The sequence below is a fragment of the Nannospalax galili genome, unplaced genomic scaffold (genome assembly GCF_000622305.1).
Source record: "Nannospalax galili isolate Female #2095 unplaced genomic scaffold, S.galili_v1.0 scaffold311, whole genome shotgun sequence".
Classification (NCBI taxonomy): domain Eukaryota; kingdom Metazoa; phylum Chordata; class Mammalia; order Rodentia; family Spalacidae; genus Nannospalax; species Nannospalax galili.
In genome coordinates this window covers 4,625,010-4,632,248 of record NW_008330298.1, presented here as the reverse complement: position 1 = coordinate 4,632,248, position 7,239 = coordinate 4,625,010, and the positions used below count along the sequence as shown (strand labels likewise).

At 42.4% G+C, this 7,239-nt stretch overlaps 1 pseudogene; it reads left to right on the top strand.

Moving 5' to 3' along the window:
- The first annotated feature begins 5,919 nt into the window (after positions 1-5,919).
- Positions 5,920-6,067, top strand: LOC115072303 (annotated as a pseudogene).
- The last annotated feature ends 1,172 nt before the right edge of the window (positions 6,068-7,239 follow it).

Sequence of the window (7,239 nt, the reverse complement as noted above, 5' to 3'; positions counted from 1 at the left end):
GAAATTATATTGGCCCCTTTAATCTTTGGTTATACTTTCCTTTTGGGTGTTTAAGGCCATGCATTTGTCCAGATAAACCAATTTATTTTCACTCTTAAGGTCGTTTGAGGATCTGTTCCTCAGGGGTCACATGGGCTTGGGAGGAGCCCCTGGCTCCTTTCTTTTACCAGTTCCGCCTATATGAAGATAAGTCAAAGGTCCTGCTCGACCATGGTTGGCTTCGCTTGGAAGCATGGAGGAGGTGATTCCTCTGTGTTGACCCTCCTCTTTGTAGACTGGACACTGGTTCAGGTCCATCTGGTGGGGTGTCCTCGGCCTCCTTGATCAGGAGGACGGGTGACCCACCACCATTGTAGGACATTTTGAGAGATGCTCATAGTCCCCTGGAGCTGGTCAACCTAGGAGGGCAAGGACCAAAAAGTATCCTTTATGTCCCTCTGACCAAATTATTATAGAACTCAAAGTGTGTGTGTTGAGCACCCAGGAGGGTTGGTTCCACCAGTCTGGTACTTTTGATTGCTGTGTGTCATGTAGATGGATCTTGGGCAAGGACCAGTTGTTCTCGGATAAACCTTACCTAGACATATAAAAAAAAAAAAACAGTGTTGTTTTGTTTAGGTATGTATGTAGGAAATATGACTTTAATTTTTTGACTGGGCACCCAAACAATGTGCAAACTTGTAATTCTCATGTCCCTAAATGACATAAAAATGAAACTTAAAGCAATTTTCCAACTCAAAAATACCTTCTCTTCATAGGGCTTCATATTTTCCATAAATATTCTCTAGCAAGGTTTAGGTGACTGAATTGCTGTTTGGCAATACAACATGTAGCAGTGTTTAAATGTTGTTTTCACAGATTCTGGCTACTAATATACTCTTTGGTGGAAGACAAGCAGTTGAGTAGTTCACAGAATAAACATTAATTATAACAGCATTACAAAGGGTACAGGCTCCTGGGACCTTATTCATATGAACTTACAACAATGATGACAGGATGCACAAAAACCATGAGAACTCAAGCAGACGAAACTCCAGCATATACCTGTGGATATGCCCAAAGAACTGTTTGGCAGTTCTTTGGGTGAGGAATAGCTGATCTTCTTTAAGGAAGTGATTTTAGATAAGCCGACAAGACCCTAGTGGATGAACTTGCACTGAGGGGTGTCAGAGGACACTAACTTGACTTGATAGGCCTTAACATAAATGACAAAATGCATGCAATTTAGAGGGGAAGGGGGCTTTGAAAGGTGCTAGTGCATAAGGCGATATAAAGTGAACTAAGATGTTCATGTTCAACAATTATTTCTTCATCACAAAAGCCCACCTGGTAAAAGTCGAGGTCAAAGTAGAATTATTTGCTTCACATGGCCAGGCTCCACAACGCTATATGCCTTGCATTTCTTGCGAATGCATCTGGGTTCTTTTTTTAAAAAATTATTAAGCTTTGTGCATTTCATACAACAGTTCTTAATCAAATTTAGACACCCTCTCCCATTCATAGGCCTGAATCCCCCAACCAGACTTCATGCATTTCACCACACATGTTAAGTCCTATCCAGTCAAACATTTGTACCCACATGTCCTTCAGTGAAAGTTCATCCACTGGAGTCTAGTCAGCCTATCTAGAGATGGTATAGGGTTTTCTCTAGGATCTATGACCTCTCCATCCATGCATATTTGTCTGTGTTTACAGTGCCACCCATGAGTTCACTCCCATTGAGAGGGCTTTAAGCCCAATTAGATAGCTATTAATTAACCCCCCCCAAATAACAGTACCACTACTGCAACAATAGAGGTAGTTTGCTGTGCCAGTCATTATGGTTGCTAGGTTTTAGAAAGCCATTGGGAGCCTCCACATGTAAAGCTAAAGGGGGCTTAAAATGTGGCCAGGGATGAGCAGCATCCAGTACTCAAGATTCCTCACAAACCATACAAGGTCACTCCTATGCAACTGTAGGAACTGCAGACAGTGTTTGAAGAAGCCCAGCATCCAGATGCCCTCAGAAAGTATGCATATGGGCTGTTGTCAAGGGATTCAGGCTCCTTTCCTCTCACCTGGCCTTGCCTCATTCTTTGTAAAGGATTTTAAATGTCTTTGAGATTGGACATATAACTTCACACATGCTAGACAAGGACTCTACCGTGGAGATACTTTGCCAACCCTCATTTTAGTTTTTTCTTTTTTAAAATCAGGGTCTGAGCTGGCCTGAAACTAACTCTGTAGCAAAGCCAGTATCTGAACTTTGATCCTCCTGCTTCAGCCTCCTCAGTAGCTATGATTACTAGTTTGAACCGCCAAGTTCAGATTCCTTTTCCACCTTAGCCCTGAAACCACTAAATCTTAAGCTGACTTTATGATGGAGCAGGAATGATGCCTTTGTGGGATGAAGGTCAAACATTTCATACAGCTTTAAACAAGTATCCAAATGTTCACTGGCCACTCATTTTAATAATTTTCATTTTTAAATTGTATTAAAATGCAGACACATAAAAGACAGTATCCAACCAAACTCTGGAGTACATAACTCAGGAACCTGAAGTATCTTCAAGTTGCTTTTTGAACATGTCTCCAGAAGTCTGTTTATGATGCCAAAGAGAAGCCCTGTACCCGTTAAACAGCTGCCCTTTCCCTCCCCTTAGTCCCTGACTACTACTATCCTGCTTTTTCATCCTCTCTATATAACTCGTCTAGGCACTTCACCTAAGGGAAATCATGACGCGTCTGGCATCTCTCCTTTCCTTTCTTACTACTGCTTCACTTAACATGAGTCCTCAAGGCTCATCGATGTGTTAGCATTGGCATAAGGTCAGCTTTCTTAACACTGAGCAGCATAGCTATCGTATGTTTTTTTTTTTGTTCTTGTTTGTTTAATTTTTGAGACATGGTCTCCCTGTAGCCTCAGATGGCCTGGAACTTGCTATGTAGACCAGGCTTGCCTCAATCTCAAAGATTTCTGCCTGCCTCTGCTTCCTGAGTGCTGAGTTCTGGGATTAAAGGTCTGTACCACCACACAGGGCTTTGTGGATTTTCTTTAATCAGTTTTTGTGGAAGGATATCTAGATGGGTTTTGGTGTGGCCTATGTGATATTTGCTTTGCTGATATGAACAAGGGTGGACAGACCCCTCTTCAACTTCCTGTTTGGAGGAACCACCTGAATCTTCCTTTTTAATATTTGCACCAAAGAAACCTGTTGTTTTGATGTCTCACTAAGGCTTGTTATTTTGGGGTGGTTATTTCTGGATGTGAGGTAACATCTGTGTGATTCTGATTTGCATTTCCTTACTTCTGAGTGACTCAGAGCATCTTCTCTTGTGCTTACGGCCATTATAATTTCTCTTCTTGGTCAACTATGTCATTTAAGTCTTTTTCTTATTTTTTCACTCTGGATGTGCCTTGGGGTGAATTATAGACATTCAAGTATACTGTTTGGTGCATGGTTGCTTGTTTCCTTTGTTGTTACCTTTAATATGCAGATGTTTTTAAGTTTGGTAACTCCCATATTAATCTAGTTTATGTGTATTGTCTGTGCTCCAGTCCTGCCTTGGCGCATACAATTTTACAGAGACTATATTCAGGAAAATGAAGTACTCTCAGGTGCGTTAAGTGATATACCATTCCTGTGGAACTTCACCATAGTTAGCCGGACATAAAGGCACAGGTCTATGATCTGAGCTACTCAGGAGGCAGATACATGAAGATAAAAATTTCCCATGTTTTCTTGGGCTCAAGGGCAAGTGCAAGACTAGCCTGGATAGCTTAATAAGACTCGTTCTTTATTTCTTTTTCTAAAAACAGAGCATAGGGTGGGGGTTTATTTACACAGCAGTGGGTGCCCCCCATTTATGGCTGCACTAGAAAGTCCACACTCACGTGTAGATCCTGTGATTCCCAACAGTTGCAGAAAATGGTGAGAGAGGTACCTCCTGGCATTCTCAGCTTATATCTCCTTAGTCCCTCCCCCACATGTAACTAAGGTTGACTGATTGGGTGGGAGGGGTAACTTATTCCCCCTTGGACTCCTTGATGAGTAGGAAGAGGTGTGACTATAGCTTGCCAGCATAGTGGTCAGAGGACACTTCCAGTTAACACTCCACCCCTTCCTCCAGCTCTTACATTCTTTCCTCCAACCTTTTCTGCAGAAGTCCCTGAGCCTTGGAGGGGGTGGAAGGTATGGGATGATCTTCCTCCTATTGGGGCAAGGCACAGAACTTTCAGGTCTCTGCATCATCAGTTTTCCATGGGTTGTTGGCTCATTTTAGTGGGATTCCATCTACTACAAAAACACAAAGAGCAAGAATCAAGAACATCTAAACAGTGGCTGCTATAATAACTTAACCTATGGGTGTGAACAGAAACTCTTAGATGGTACTTTAGCAGGTGCAGCACATTCATCTAACAAAACAATTACAGTGGCTTCCCATTGGGGCCTATATTCTCCCCTGCCACAGGGGTTGGTCTAACCTACAGTACCAGATGTGTGTTCCACCCTTAGGAGCAGGCATTTTATCCAATTGAAAATTTGCTGGTTGTACATATGCTAGACTCTCCACTATTGCACCAGCAGGAGCATTTTGTTTGGTATATTGATAATGCAACACTCGGGGTCCATCATTGAGCAAAATTATAGGGGATGATTATCCCCCAGTCATCTGTGTATCACCTTTTGGCACCATGAAAGCTGCCCGTCCAGTCGCAGAGAGTTTCCAGCTTAGTCCAAACTTAATTTCTCCCTCTCCTATGCTCACATCAAGCAGTGTCCTTAGCAATAGGGTCCCTCTGTGCACTTCCAATGTACAACCAACATTATTGGCAATTACCTTTATTATTTTGGGGACCTCCAGGCCAAAAGCTCACCTCTGGCACTGGAATTTTCATTTAACAACTGTATTGCTTCTGGAAGGGCTTTCTTCCATCCCCGTAGGGTTGCTTAAGGCTTTTTTTTTTTTACTGTGTATATGGAGAATTTATTTCTTCCTTAATACACCTTTATCCTACTAATCTCTCTCAGGTTCCTTATTTCCCTTTATGATGTATGACCTGAGGGTATGTACACTGGAAAGCCTTTACCCACCATGGATCAAGCCTTCTCTTCCTAGCCTTCCTCAGATTATATGCTTTAGCCCTCCTCAAATCCAGGAGACCATGTGTTAGGGCCAAATTACATACAGTTGGCTGGGAAGAATGGCTGAATACTCCGGTTAGGGTCCAATGACCCTGCTTGGTCTTCCTTTAGTGAATGAGCACAGCTGTCAACCAGCCCAATTATGACCATGTTTAGCAAGCAGGCACAGCTGAAGTCATAATGATGGTATTTATTTCACACAGAAGAGGCTGCTGTACAGCATCATTTTAGTAAAAGAGGATGAAACTTATAAGGATTTGGTGCTAGGATCCACAGATGAGGGAGAACATACATCTTCCATTTTTTTCTGACTCTGTGTTACTTCACTTAGAATAACATTTCTAAATCCTTCCATTTACCTGCAAATTTCTTTTTCTAATATTTTATTGTTTTTATTTTATATGTATACGTGTACTGCCTGCATGTAGGTAAGTGCATCTGTGTCATGCAATGCCTGTGGAGGACAGAAGAGGCTGTCAGATCCCCTGGAACTGGAGTTACAGTTGTTAACGGCCATCTGGGTGCTGGGATTCGAACATTTACCTGCAAATTCCATTATTTCATCTTTCTTTACTGCTAAATAGAACTCCATTATGTAAATCTACTGCATTTTAGTTAACCACTTGCCAATTGAGGGACACTTTAGGTTGCTCCCATCTCTTAGCTACTGACACCCAGTTTTGCGAGGACCATTTGTTGAAGATGCTGTCTTTCCTCCATTGTGTATTCTTGGCACCTTTGTCAAATATCAGGTGGCTGAAATTGTGGGTACTCATGTTTGGGCCTTCATACCATGCTGTTTTTATGACTATAGCTCTGTAGTATATTTTGAGATATAGTAATACCCACAGGGGTTAAGCTGCAGCACCTTAGCACCAAGCTAACACTAACTGGGGCAGCCTTCCCATCCCAGGTGGCCCTTTTAATGGCCAGCTACAGGTGATATTATTATTATTATTATTATTCTTTCATGTGTATGACTTCAAACTCACAATTCTGTCACAACCTTCTGTGTATGTGGGATGGTGCAGCCAGGGGTGAGGAGGTTAAGTGACATCCCACCATAGTCAGCTTTCCCTTTCCATCACTTGAGTCATGGACATCGAACCAGATCTTCTCATTTGGCAGGGGAGTCCTTTTCCCACTGATCCATCTCATTGGCCATTTTGAAATAGCTCTTGTTTAAAAAAATCATTTATGGGGCTTGGTGGTTAAGAGCATTGGCAGCTCTTGCAAAGGACCCTGGTTGAGTTCCCAGCACCCACACCATGGCTAACAACTGTCCATAACTCCAGCTCCAGGGTATCTGACGCCCTCCTCTGGTCTCTGCAGGCATTGCATGACAAAGGTGCACTTACATAGGTATAGGCAAAACACTCATACACATAAAATAATAATAATAATAAAATCATTTATTTATTTTGCATGGACAAGGAGCTGAGGAGACAATCCTAAAGAGTTTGCTCTCTGCTTCCTCCACATGGGTCCCAGGATCAAAGTTACTTCTTCCACATGGCTGCAACTGCTGTTACCAGGGGAGATGTTCACTTTCCTCCTCTTTTAAAAATCTTTCTTTTTTAGAAAGGAGCCCGGGGCTCCTTCCAAGCCCATGTGACCCCTGAGGAACAGATCCTCAAACGACCTTAACAGTAAAAATAAATCGGTTTATCTGGACCAACTGTATGGCCTTAGAAAATTATAACCAAAGATTAAATGGGCCAACATAATTTCATAAGCGTCCATATTTATAGCTAAAGGCTACATTACAAGCAACAATGCCAGACAAGCAATACCTTCTTTTGAGTTGTTGGCCAGGGTGGCCAAAGGGATTTCCATATAGGAACCCAGCATTGAACTGGGAAAAAAAACAGCAGATCCCAATCTTATCCAAAGGAATACAGACAACTGAATACCGCTAGATGAAGAACAGCTGACTCCCCTAAAGCAAAGACCTCTAGATAGGCTGACTAGATTCACCAGAAGGGCAAGTAGTGGAGAATGGCTAGGGGTGCCAACAACACAGTAGACAGTAGCAGGGATATCAGGGTACAAGTGCTCTAGTAGGGGAGGGAGGTTGTGGGAGGGTGCTATCTGGGAAGTGGTTGTAAAAAAA